The sequence below is a fragment of the Dreissena polymorpha genome, chromosome 3 (assembly GCF_020536995.1).
Source record: "Dreissena polymorpha isolate Duluth1 chromosome 3, UMN_Dpol_1.0, whole genome shotgun sequence".
Taxonomy (NCBI): domain Eukaryota; kingdom Metazoa; phylum Mollusca; class Bivalvia; order Myida; family Dreissenidae; genus Dreissena; species Dreissena polymorpha.
Window position 1 is genome coordinate 409186 of NC_068357.1, and position 15141 is coordinate 424326.

At 34.5% G+C, this 15141-nt stretch overlaps 2 protein-coding genes across 4 annotated transcripts in view; one reads left to right on the top strand and one right to left on the bottom strand.

Moving 5' to 3' along the window:
- Window positions 1–15141, bottom strand: part of LOC127872701 (uncharacterized) — a 436069-nt gene that overhangs the window by 226551 nt on the left and 194377 nt on the right. The window lies entirely within an intron of this gene.
- Window positions 5238–15141, top strand: part of LOC127874979 (uncharacterized) — a 52888-nt gene continuing 42984 nt past the window's right edge. The window contains exon 1 of the mRNA XM_052419703.1: window positions 5238–5386. The gene's annotated coding sequence lies outside the window, so the exon portion shown is untranslated. The remainder of the gene's footprint in view (window positions 5387–15141) is intronic.

The window sequence follows — 15141 nt, forward strand, 5'->3', positions numbered from 1 at the left end:
TAGTATTATACACAAAGAAACAGGTACAGGTTTCTCTACTGAATATCTGCTGAAATTCTACATTTAAATTGAGATAAACTTTGAAATATTTCAGGCCGTGGTAAACTTTCTAATTGAACAGTTCATGTATACATTTGCCATAATCTGAAATTGTTAGTATGTTTCTAAATCCAGTATCAATTTGAAATTAATACAAAAACTGTAGGTTGAACAAAAAATGATTTACTGGTATTTAACTGTCCCGGCGATGTTCTCTCTATTCCTAAACTGATCTATTTCTTAATAAACTTTTCTAAATAATTTATAATTAACCAGGTTTTCCGAAGGAAAAAACTGGTTATTAGATTGGCGAATGCGGGCGGGCTAGCGGGCTGGCTGGCTGGCGGGCTGGCTGGCGGGCTGGCGGGCGGGCGGAACAAGCTTGTCCGGGCCATAACTATGTCGTTCATTGTCAGATTTTAAAATCATTTGGCACATTTGTTCACCATCATTGGACGGTGTGTCGCGCGAAATAATAACGTCGATATCTCCAAGGTCAAGGTCACACTTTGAGTTCAAAGGTCAAAAATGGCCATAAATGAGCTTGTCCTGGCCATAACTATGTCATTCATTGTGAGATTTTAAAATCATTTGGCACATTTGTTCACCATCATGGAACGGTGTGTCGCGCGAAATAATTACGTCGATATCTCCAAGGTCAAGGTCACACTTTGAGTTCAAAGGTCAAAAATGGCCATAAATGAGCTTGTCCTGGCCATAACTATGTCATTCATTGTGAGATTTTAAAATCATTTGGCACACTTGTTCACCATCATGGGACGGTGTGTCGCACGAAAGAATCACGTCAATATCTCCAATGTCAAGGTCGCCACGACTAAAAATATATTTTTTTTAAAACAAACTTACAAAGGGGGTTAATTTTGTTTGTTCATTTCAATAGTTCAGTTTGAGTTTTCTCCCTTTATCAGATTATTTTTCACAATGAAAACCTGGTTTTGTGACAATTTTGTCCCTTGTTTTAAGATTGAACTGCAAACAGAAACACATATATTTATTTTGCTTTCACTTAATATTGATGCATAATATATGAAAGACATTTTGAATTTAAATCTGCGATAGAGGCTCACACGCATTCTTTTCAATGTGGATGTCCCCATTTTTTATTTAAAACGTTTACTGGTATGCTTGTGACACCACATGCCGGCACATGTGTATACACGATTATAACGATAAGATGCATAATCTTTATCACTTGACTGAAATATAGGTTGCCGCAATGACACGAATCTTTGTTGCAGCACGACAAATTTTACGTAAAATCCAACTTGTGCCGTGCTGCCCGGGTGTTCGCCAAAGATATAATTGACCCAAATAGACCAGTGCGTGATGCCCATCGAAACATTAATGTGCACTGGTGTACAATTGATAAATTAATAAATTGTATTCTGCATAAAACCGACACAATTAAAAGCTCATCTAAAAATAGTTGTCTACGCCCCGCCTATTCGTTTACGACAGTGATTAACTCCGCCTTTTCATCCGTATTCCCCGCTGACATCGACTGCGCATGCGTAGAGATTTATCAATCGATTGAAGAGATGAATTCATCCCTTGCGCTTCGTTGCGATGAATTCATCCCTTATAGGGCTTAATTCATCCCTTGCGATGAGTTCATCCCTTATAGAGCTTAATTCGCCGCAATTAACCCCTAAAAACCACTGGAAAAGGTTTAATACAGATTAATTCGGATGAAAAGGGGTGAAAACGGATTAATCCCTAAAAATCGGCTGAATGATGGCTATGTTTTAGGTATTCTAAAGAGATAAATCCCGGAACAAAATCCCTAACTCCACTGTATATTATTATGTACGTATATGAAACATTGTTGTCATTTTATGTAAACAAACGTGCATTGTTTCAAATACATATGTTTAAACTAAACCCCATATTTCGGAGCCATAACTTAAAACCGGGTAAAATAATTTAGCCAACATTTCTTAACAGTGTTGTATTGTAATGTTATACAATTTTGACTAATACGGTCTTAATTTAACAATAGCTTTCAAAGATTGTCCACGCCGGCAATCAAACGTTTTGGAAAAAGAGCCCCCTGAGGAAAAAACAAACCCCAAATACGTATATTTATCAACAGTTTCTAAAACGTAATTATCATATATGAATCTCACGTTTCGTCTTAGTCTTCCTTTTTTTTTAAAAAACATTATTTTAGTGTTTTGTGTATTAACCTTTAACTTCCATCGATCACAGTAGTGTTATCCAACCGTTTCTGTTAACCAGTTTCACTTTCTGAAAATAAAAACAATATCGTCGGCATATAACATTATGAATAATTTTAAAGTGTCTAAATTTATTCCGTCATAATTATTTTTCAACAAATATTCCTCAATTGTCATTCAAATACATCTCAAATAAAAAAGTAGACAATTATTCGCCCTGACGTACACATAACAGACATGTAAAACTATCGCTAACCTCGGTATCATATTTGAAACTTGACTTAACAATACTATTCATTAAACGGATAATGTTTAATATTTATACCACAAAATATCTTTAACTTCGTTTTTAAATACATTTTTAAAATCTATTAATGCTACGTCGATAACGTTTTCTTATTAAATAAATGTTTCTGTTTCTTATTTTATAAATGATTTATAACATTATGCAGTACACAAAAGTATTTATTGTGTCTATGTTTTATCTCAATCCTGCCTGGGCCTCAATGTAAACATTATACATTTCCGCCCAAATCGTTAGTCGGTCATTTAAAAGTTTCGTAAATAATTTGCCTATTGCACTGAGTAAAGTAATACACATGCAGTCATATTATTAATATCCCCTTTCTTATGCAATGGGACCACATAACCCTCTGACCATGTTTCTGGAAAGTAACCCGAATCAAACAATTTGTTAAATAACGTGCAAAGAGCTGTCGCGAACATGTCTATCTCACAGCCATACTTAAACAACTCGTTAAGAAAACTATCTGGACAACCCGATTTACAATTGTTTAGTTTTTTACAACATTTTTTTATTTCATTTGTGGTAATTATATTACTCAATTCTCAAACATAATGTTAAATTATCCCCCTAGATATCTCTTTCATTAAGATATAAAATCTCTTTATCTGGTTGAAAAAAAACACAGAATCGGGATCATTTACCGATTTAAAATAATACAAAAATCATCTGATGCCAAAGAACTAGAATTTACCACAACCGATACTTTTCATTATTTTTTCTGCCTAATTGCTGTTAATGTGTTTGCAGTTTATCAAAATCATATGTTTTATTTCTAGCGCATTTTTATAATTTGATCAAACTGCCACGAGATCCCTCCTTGTTTCATCGCAAGGGTTATTTCTGTAATAATAAAGAGAAGTATAATAAAAATTCTTCAAATTTTTACGCTAACTATGTAAATTTTGTTTAAATATTGGCTTACATGTTCATACCCCATCTAATATATTTGTAAAAGCTTGAACATTTAAGTCTAAATACTCATGCGAGTTTACAACAAGAATGTTTTCACAAAAAGATTCAAAATGTATAGTATTTTCTTCCGAGCTTAAGGCTAGTATTCCATCTATACGCATCCGTATCCGCATCCGTATCCGCGAAATCATAATACGGACGCTATATTCCATTTATCCGCATACGTCGAACGTATCTTTCTATTTTGGGAAAAAAAATATGGATAAAACTGAAAATTATAATTGAGATACTTATTATGAAGAACAAGCGTGCATTTGAGTAAATATAAGGTACAATTCATCTTTCTGCCTGTAAAAGAATGCAAATGGTGAATACCTAAAACATCTTCTTCTAGTGCCTTGGCTATGCTTTTCCAAACATTTGAAGTGAAATCAGAGTCCCGATATGCAGAACTGCGTTGGTTTTATGATTCCGGATAATTTTCCACGAATTCGATTATTTTTCAGTTGATTTTTGAGATGACAGCTTCCTCATCGTGCTTAATGCCGTCCGTATCTTGTCCGCATCCGCATTAGAATGCCCACTTGAGCGTTCTTTTGCGGTCGCCTATTGCGCGTGCGGATATGCGGATGCGGATGAATGGAATAAGCGCAGTGCATTTCAACTGGTTCTATTTTTTTGCGGATGCAGATATGCGGATGCGGATACGGACAGATGGAATAGTAGCCTAATGCTCTCATATTCACATCTTTTTTACTATCATCCATGTATATTTATATACCATTTAACAGGATCCCCTTTATTGTTAACATCAACATAATCATCCAATTTGTACATACTTAAACTAAACGAACTAACACACTGATCGGACACAATGTTACGGTCGTAAACGTCGATTGTTATAAACAGTTCAAGAAGATTGCTTTTGAACAGAACATAATCGAGAACGCTTCACCCTTGTGAGTTTACACATGTAAATTTACAAATACCTTTATCTGTACCACAGCGGCCATTTACTATACTTAAACCTGTCGATAAAAAAAAATCTAGTAATACTTTACCATAAGCATTTACAGTTTTATCTTTACTGGTTCTTTCATTGCATCATCCATTGCATAATCATCTGGCAACATGTTTAAAATATGTTTATTCTCGAATTTTGCATAATCTGGCTTAATCCCCACCGGTGCATTTAAATCCCCACACAGTTACAATCATGACCACACTCCGGATCGAAATAAATTTAATCATCTGGTAATAAATCAAAGACATTTGCATCATTTAATATTTATCCACTACTTCCTTGAGGCACATTGTTTCAAACAGAGACAAACTTCATTCGTCAAACCAAATAAGTTACCTTTCAATTTATGTCACATTATATCATCATCGGTGCATTCTGAACATTCAACATAATTAAATAAAAGCGCATGTGCATATGATATTACACAACCGCTGTCTCTTCTTGCGCCTAATTTAAAACACAATTATTAAAACTGTCGACATTATATAATAAACAGTAATTTTCCCAAGTTTCAGTAAATAACAACGTATCGTTTGTACAAAATAACTGTTAAATTTCAAATGTAACTTATTTATTGTAGTATTTCCCATTCAGTCCATGAAGGTTCAAAACACAAAAAAACTTGACATCTCGTGATACCCCATCGCTGTCCTACTTTCGAGCCGTGTTCTGCATCGTTACCTTTGCGCTGTCATTTCATGGGATCCCCCGATTGATTTCAAAGTAGATCTTTTTTTAGAATTCGCTGCAACCGCACTATTGATTGGTGGATTTACATCGCTTGTCGTGTAACATTTCTGGAAATCAGAATCGTCTGTTGTTTGGTGTTTTTATTTGTGTTTTTGATAGAGACACTTTCTGCGTACGACGATTCCTGTTGGAGTATACGTTCCGAGCACAACCGCGGTATGTTTTCACGTATGTTGCAGCTAAATTCGTCCCATGTTACGACCTTGTTTACATTCTCGCTCTATTCAATTGTAATTGGGATTTTTTTCCGGACAATCTTATTCTTCAAATATTTTGCTCTCTCTCTTTCACTTCCACTGACAGTCGTGCTTACCTATTCATCTATTTCTGTATCTGCCGAGTAAACTCTGTCTTCTTTGCCTGTGTTTTGGGATATTTTATGTTCATTTTTCTATGTGTTTTTTACTACTAATCTGTCATGGCCTAGTACTTAAAACAATTCGGGAAACATGTCTATAATTGTGCTGCCATTAACACAGAGTCTGGCTAGATATTTAATTTGCACTTTGTGACCAGTCAGTCTAGCATCTCTTGCTTTTTTTAGATTTATACATGCTTGATCGTGCTTATGATATATCTTTAGGGCACTGCCTATTAGGTCCAAATGGGCTCCCTTTTAGTTTATAAGCATGATTTCATGATTGTCTCGGTATCCACGTAATCCCTAAAACGTACTACCATGGGTCTTTTTGAATCTCTACTCTTAGGGTCAAAACGGCCCATTCTATGCATATCATTGTTGTTAATATGTAGCTCATCGCTAATAAAATTCAAAACAAGATGCTTGCAGTTACCTTTTAGTCCCTCAGTGAGTCCATATTTCACTATGTTGTTCCTCATTCTTCTAGACTCTGCATCTATTGATTTGTATGTGAGCATTTGGAATTCACCCTTTGATTATCGAAATGTCTCAATTTGAGTAACCCTGTCACTTATTTCTGATAACTCTTGTTGATACACTGAATTTCCTTGTTCCATTTACTCTGCTGATTTTCATTTTCGCTTATGTTTTTTTTCTGTTGATCAAAAAAAAGATGTGACTGTATCATCTACTGTCATTTTTAGCTCATCTATTTTTTTTTTTTAGCTGTTATCATCACCTGAGCGTCAGCGTCGCCGTCCGGTTTGTGTTTAGGTCCACTGTACAGGACAAGTTGCATAACTCTGGTTGGCATTTTGATGGAATTATGGCCCTTTTTGGACTTATTAATTTTGAATATTTTGTTAAATTTTGTGTTTAGATAGCTCATAATCCATTGACTATTTCTTATACTATGTACTAGCTGGGCATCTACAGCGGGCATTCCCACATTATTATATGACGAATGGTTATCCCTGAGTTTGGTAACCTTTAATAGATTGTTTAAGCTGTATGTGAGAATCTTTCCGTTATCATTATATCGTTAAGGCTTGCGTGTGAGAATCTGTACAATATCAAATGCCCAGTGGTTTATCGCTTAATTGCATTACCTTTTACAAATGTTAAGACATGCAAGCAAGCAAAGACAGATAGCGGTGAAAATAATATGCTCCATTATCTTTTAATGACAAATTGTAAATACGTAATGATGCACCATTGAAAAACTAAGAAAGCCATTTAGCAGTGAGATAAGCACTGTACTGTGAAACTGGCGCCAACCGAATTCTATGAACATCGACTCACTGTAAATTCCGAACGGTTTTGTTGGTTCCGATTGTTTCACTGTCTCGTTTAATATACAAAACAAATATATTAAACCTAACCGAAAACCTAACGAGTTTATCACCACGTAAAATGCAATACAAATCGTATATCAAATCAAAAAGCATAATGTCGCTGAATATCTACCACGACACAATTCCAATCCGACAAAATTCTTAAGCAGAGAGTACTTCACTTTCCTATTGAAAGGGATTTGTGGCAAACCCCTGCGGGAGCAACATTTCACGCATTCTTTCGTGCAGAACAACTTCTGTATAAGCCAGATCCGGCCAATCACTCTCACCCGGAAGCCGGTGTTGCCCTGTACAAATCAATTAAATTGTTGTCGAACCGTGACTTAAGGGCCTGCACTACATGTTTTGTTTTGTTTCAAATCGCGCACAAATTATGAATGTACGTTATAAAAAAAAATCAAACTCAGTGACAGTTTGAAAGCGGTAACCCTTGGTTAATTCATGAATGTAAGTGTTTGTAATGTTTTTTAATCCAGTCTCGTCTGGTATGACAATCAATTGATCATCTGACTTTAAAAGGACCTTTGATAATTTTGATGCAACCTGAGCTTATATTTGCCTATTCGATGACTGTGAATATTGTTAAAATGCAAACCTAATGTATAAACAAAAAACATATGGCCGTCCAAGAACAGATATTAATTCCGTATGATGTTTTGACCATTATTTGTCACATTGACCTTCCAGGGGCTTGACTACCTCATACCTTTTGCATATTGCCTCGTTACTACCAAACTTCATAACAGTAATGTAAACTATAGAATATTTGTTGATAATATGTTTGAAGGTATTTAAAATATCAGTGAAAAGAACATTTAATTAAAAGTTATATAGCTTATAATATTGAAATGCATAGGACATATAGTTGAATTTATTGCATTCATCTATTTACGATATCTAAAACTTATCCTCCGCACAATGTTTAAGGTCGTTGCGTTGTTTGTGTATGTTTCAAAGCAGTCACATGTTTGCACACTTCAACCACTACATCAGTGCTCTGAGTGTTCTCCCTAATACGGAAGATAGCTGCTGGTATATGTATACTTTTAAGTATTCAATTGCAAGTAAGTGATGTCTAAAGCACACACGATAACTAAACAATACCATCATGTGATAAGTCCTTGAGGGCTTGTTTCCTTTATGAAACCGTCTGTCATGTTCAGGAGTATTTTTTTAAGATTTAAAATATACACTTATCATTGTAATACGCTTTGATACACTCCTAACACATTGAAAGCAAGATATGTTAAATTAAGTAGCATTTATAATTTAGACATATGCTATCATTATCCATAGATATTATATGTTTCGCCGCCCCGCTCTCAGCTATATGACAAAAAGTACAAACATATGGCCTCTGTGTACGTATCAATATATGTAAACGTCGTTTTGAAAACAAGTATTATTACGTGAAATCTCTGCGCATACTCTCGGAACAGTGTTTGTCTACGGCATTTTTTCCCTAGAAGTTTGGATTTTTACATAACTTGCCTTAATAATGAAGCCTATTTAGATGTAAGCCACTGATTATAACGAAATCGGCATGTATGTTTATCCCCAAACCTCACCGAAATTACATATTCGTCTCAAAGGAAGGTCAGCCCGATTTGCAGCCGACGAGACGTCTAAGTGCTATAGGTCAATACCGGGGCATAACTCTTGTTGGTATGAAAGGGACCATTAAAGGTACACACCTATTTACTGGGAAAACAATGCAAGGCATCTTTGTACCACCCCTGACATCCAACCTAAATGAAAATTTGGTCCAAAACGAGGTCAACCCAACAGGCAGCCAACGGGCGGTCTTCTATAAATGCTGTATGTTTCTTTAATATGCTAAATATCCTGGATAATGTAATATATATTTATATATAGGCTTATTTTGCCTTATAGACCGTATATTTAATCCTATTTATTTACTTGAAGCCCCAGTCCCACGGATTGTATCCGGCACGATCCGAGATGTAAACCTTGTAACCGTGAAGCTCTGTGTAGATCAGTGTAGGTCTTTGATCGTCCGGCATTGTCCATGGGGCCCCGGGAGGCCAACACGGCAGTTTTAGGAAGTTCAAAACTAACGTGTTGATCAATTGAAGGAAACCAAGGGAGTCCTGAACCTTTACCGAACAACAACAACGCTCTACCTAGCTGCAAATGACGCTTACGTCTTGTTGAAGTGGCTCGTGAAACCGTTCCCTAAGAAAATCAGTGTTCATTCAGACATTCTCTTCAACTACCGACTGTCAAGGGACAGATTGTTAAAAACGCTTTCATGATTCTTGATCATCGCTTTTTATGTCTACACACTACAATGTTGAAGTCTCTACATATAGTATGACGCCGTTATTTTGCATCTGCTTACACAATCTTTCGAGAATTTGTCATTATAGGCCGCTGACCAAGAGGACAAAAATTACATACCAGGACAATGTCGAAACGAAAACCCACCAAAAGATCTACTTGTAAAAGAGATGGCGATCTTGATCTGGACTTCGAGATTGTTTCTTATTGTTGCTGTTGTACTTCATCGGTAGCGAATGCCTCTTTTGACGATATTTTTGGAAACTATAAGGCTCACTTTGAAATAACATTTTATATTGGTTGTCATTTTGACGTTTCAGTTATGTTTCGTTGTCGTGTACGTCCGGGATGGTCCTTGTAGATACCGTGTTGGTGGTGATTTTCCGGGGATATCCGTGTTTCCGCCATGTTGGTCCGTAACGGAACGTAGCTCTGCCGGGACAGTCCGTGAGGACGCCGTGTTGATTGCGTGTTGTTGCTGAATTTATCCGTGTTGATTCCTGTTGTCACCAGGATGATGGTACTTTGAAGACCGTCGACGCTCAAACATCCAAAAAGTCCACGGATCGTCCTGGATCTCGATCCGGAAGGATCCGGGACTTTCCGGGACTTTAAATGTAAACATTGGAACTAAATAGCTCAAGTATAAAACAATAACAAAAAATAACGAAAAAAGTAATCCGCAACTGAACTCGAACCACTGACCCTTGGAGTAAAAGTCTAACATTTCCACCACTTGACCATCCGTGATCACATAATGAGAACTGTATGTTATACTTATATAAGAAATCATATACATGTCAAAAAAATTAAACGATCACAACAGAACTCTCCAAATTATTCAATCGATTCGTAACTTTATGGTTTTTAAACCGTCAAAACATGGATATTTATGATATTTTAGATCATGGTAATGTTTAGTATTACTGTTTCCTTCATAATATCACAAATAAAACGAAAATTTGCAAATGTGAAACTTTTTTCAATTTTATCAATAAACCAAAAGGTGAAAAATTCCCTTTAATGGTTGAAACAAAAATTCAACCATTAGACAATTCAAAGTTTTCTTTGTAAGAATAATTTAAATAACGCCCCAAGTATAAAAAATAAGCCGTGTTATTGAAACAAATATTATTTTATTACTGTATTGTTATATGTATAACCTTTAACCAATGTATCTGTACTTGTTTTGTCTATTACAGTGCGGACAGAGTTTTATTTTTCTGTATCAAAAGTTGTGTATCGAACGCTTAGGATATTTTGTGGTATTTTTGTCAACAATAATTTTGTATTCTTAATAAAAAGAAATAAACATTGAATTACCAGTGCTTTGGTGGCATATCACTCCCACCATTTGACTACACAGTTTATTAAAAATTCGTAAAAATAGTTGATTGCTTGACTGATTTACTTATTTTAAATATAAAATTAAAATCAAACTGTTTAAACCGATGTTGTTGTTTTTTTATTTTTGAACTTCAAAATCTCAACGGAATTTACCTTATGTATACATGCATTAACCTTTAAGTGTGTTATATATCTCATTACACTGTTGTAGAAGCTTTTTACAATAATAGTAAACAACTGTTATATATATTTATCGGTAAAAGCACCGCATGTATATTGCTTTAATAGAGACTAAACACGCCAGATGTGTAGTGTAGTATAGTGATCTTAAAACTTTTGTTGAGTGTATATCATATGTATGTTTATAACAAATATAGCATGCCTTTGACTTAAATAAAAAAGCTTTAAACACTTTTGACATTCTTTAATAGCTTTAACAACCAATTTTCAAATTTTCATCCATGGGTGGAATTTGCGCATTAAAAAACTTCTTTTTCAGTGTTCAATACTAACTCTTCTGAGTAATGAGTTTTTTGGGCTCCCTTTTTTGAAATTTTGGAGTCCGACCATACTTAAGGTAGTCCAAAAACACTGACACTTTTTATACCGTATTCTCGGTTTATGAAAAATCTTAACCATACATTGTTAAATCCTTTTAAATGTTTGGTTTCAGATCGAAGTTCAAAAAGTCTACTGTTAATTATCGCAAGTTTAAAAAAAATATTATTATCTATAATGCACTAATATATGTTTGCTCTTTGAGCTTGGGGATTTGGTGTATCAGCCTATTACTTTATACATTTTCCCAATACTATTTAACATTATATAACAAAGCCAACAAACAGCCACAAAGCCTCTGAAATTATTGATTCAAGCAGTTCTTGAAGTGTGCGGTTATGACTTGGTTTTAAAAACTTCCTTCTGCAGAGGGTTAATATTAAATAATTAAAATTATAATGTCACGTAATTATGTATCGTTCGTGGAAAACACACAGTAACAAACAAAGTTCATTTCCGTTTTCATCGTGATTTATTTCTGTTGAATATATTCTAACACAACACAACGTTTCCAAAATGTTTGTCAAATACAGGATACATGCGAAGCCCGCAACGGGCCCATTCCGCGAAAGCCAGCAATAATGCGACTTGTATGTTCGGCCGTTTAAGTAAGGCTGTCCATAAATATAGATATAAACAACGAAAGCTTTGATAATTGTTACGTGTACAATTCTGATTGGCTGTGTAACGTCACGTGTCTACATGTACAATTCTGATTGGCCGTTTGTTAAGTCACGTGTCTGCAACATAAATATGACGTATGCAACGGGACACCTAACGAATACATACGGAAATGACCGAATATTGACACATACGGTAAGCTAATATTCATGCCCGGTGATTATAACCCGAGGCTATTGATTTGTTGATCCAGGTGGCTGCCTATTTAAGATTGTATGAAATGTGGTACAAATTTCGATCATTATATAAATCAAACAATGCCCCAAATGTGTGTTGTGTGTGCGTTATGTTTCAATAATGTTACAAGAAACAAATGCGACTGAATGTTTTTGTAGACAGTGTTAACATTGAATTTAATGTGAAAGATGTGTTTTGTACAGACAATCTAATTTTGCAAAACAAAGGAAACGTTTTTTTAAAATTCAAAGATAATTTTGAAGGAGTCCGACGGACTTCCTTGACACAAAAGCAAGAAGTCCGAGTCTAATTTCTAGAAGTCTCGGAACACTAGACTCCCGTTAGTGTCAAACATTGTTTTTTATACAACAGACATGCTTTAATAAACAGGAAAATGGACATTAGGGCGATTGCGACCATTTTTGCTCCAAAAGTGCAGTCTGATCAGTATCCAAACTGTTCAAAATTCAGTCAGACTTCTTAAGATGTTAAGCTAACACCTTGGATCCTGATCAGACTGCTCTTAAACTGATTTTGATCCAAACTGATCACAGTCACCCTTAGGTCCCTTTTCCCGTGATGAGGCTCAAATACAGGTCTATCATATTAGATCCAACTCATCATTTACAATACTGAAGACTTCACTCTATCAGACTAGTCTTAATATTATTCATAACTCTATAACTCTCTCTCTGAATATCAAATGATATGCAGCATATGTCTTTTCATCACACTATATAAACTCTCTGAATATCAAATGAAATGCAGCACATGTCTTTTCATAACACTATAACTCTCTCTGAACATAAAATGAAATGCAGCACATGTCTTTTCATTCGTACCGGAAAAATATGATGTAAAAAAATGTTGATAAAAAAAATATTTATATATTTTAATGTATGGGAAAAATGTTATGTTTTAAGTAAGTGTATGGAGAATAATAAGCGTGTTAATTTGCTACTGGAGCAAGAAACATAATGAAAACTTTGGAATTCATAGGTATGGATACTATACGACTATTCTTGTGACTTTGACGGACATATTAACATCCGGATCCAATGGCATTTTCTTCAGAAGCTGTGTTGCATACTTTGTATGCCCCCGGTAGGGTGGAATTATATATAGCAATTGAACTGTCAGTCCGTCTGTCTGTCAGTCTGTGATTCCGTCTGAAAACTTTAACATTGGCCATAACTTTTGCAATATTGAAGATAGCAATTTGATAATTGTTTATAATGAGAATTCAATACTGCTCCAACAGCTGGAGTTTTACTTTTTTATATGTATGTGTATCTTATGGAGCTGCACATTTTGAGTGGTGAAAGGTCAATGTCATCCTTCAAGGTCAAATGTCAAGAAACAAAAAACAAAATTCAATGGAAGTAACAAAATTTAAAGGGAGGTAATTTCTATTTTATATCATTTGGCAGGTACTGATCATTTTCATAAGGGAAGTCATATTTTTAAAGGGATATAATAAAAAAATGTTATTCAAAGCGGCGCAGTTGGGGGCATTCTGTTTGTGACAAACACATCTCTTGTTTCTTAATATAGTATAATGACGAAAAACAAAAGTTCTAAAATACTTTTTTTTTCAATTATTAGTTTATATTGATTAAAATATCACGACTGATATATTACATTACTTGAAAAAAGTTGTTAAGTTTTCATATGTTCATACATTCGGTAATAACATTTTACTGTGTACAGGTACCAGGTAACTGCCGGTTAACTATAAATAACTCAAGTAGATTGATCATCATCGTCACGTGGTAAACGTGGAATGTAAATTGTCATGAGTATTGAATTGTAAATATTTTATATATAAAATGATCAATCTACTTGCGTTATTTATATTGTGTTTATCGTTATGTCACCTATTTTTACGATATACTTCCGATTTCACATCGCGAAATTTTATTACCGAATATTCTGAAAATATAAACTTTTTTCAAGTAATGTATTGTACCAGTCGTAATATTTTAATCAAAATAAACTAATAATTGTAAAAAAATACTGCATTGAAGAACTTTTCTTTGTTCTTCGTTTGTGGTTAAAAGTCCCTTTAAACGTGGTTTGTCGTGATGTTGAAGTGGTTGCAAAACGAATTTGGTGTTCGGCTTATAACATAAGAAACAGCTTAAATTCGTGCATAGTGAATAGGTCGTTTATATGCGCGTTTATGCGGTCCATCATTTAATTTATGAACATCATAGACAGAAATTAAGATTTAGATTATCACTTTGTAACACCTAATTGTTTATGGATGGATTCAGACAACGTGTGAGTAAATAAAAGAATTGATTAAACAACGCATTACATTGCATTGAAGGCATCTAACATGCTTGAACGCAATACATTAGTTTTTGTCACTAAAATCACAATATGTTATTTAATTTGTTGAAGTACTGTTGATTATCAAACACATTTGTATAACGGTTGATCGGAATTAATTATATTTGATATACTGAGTATAAATATGAATCCGTCGTATTCATGTTCTTTTTTCACAGCCGAATTAAAATTTGTTTATTTCTTCGTGTTTGTCCGTCCAAATTGTTAGATGAATAGGCAGTAAATATAAAATTATAGTTGTTTAAAAGTTGTTTTACGTCATACCTCTGGAATTTGATTCTTTGTATATATGAAGCATAATCCTAGAGTAGAATATTCTAGACTCCAGTCTACCGGGCAACAAGTCTAGTCTGCGTTTTTGAATTGCTTTTTGCAAAACTGATGTTGCTGTTCCGGTGATATGTCGGATGATCATTCCATAAATTCTTCAATGATATTTTCTCGAGCATAGGACTTTATGTTTTTCTGATTTAAATCGATTATAGAACAGTTTAGACTCCTCCCATTTGGCTTCGTGATATATTAATATTCAGCATAAAGGTGATTTGTCCACGGGGTCAATGTTTATATTTACATCGTACACACGTATTGTGAGTTTGGGATATAAGTTTACTGTCTTTTTCAATTAACAAATAATTCATAATATGTTGTAACCCATCATTAGAGTGAATTTATTTAGACAACACACTAATGTACGACAAACTAGAACGAAGTTAATATTCTTATTTTCGATAAAAATAGCACAGTTTATAATACTTCTCTTTTGCACACGGTTA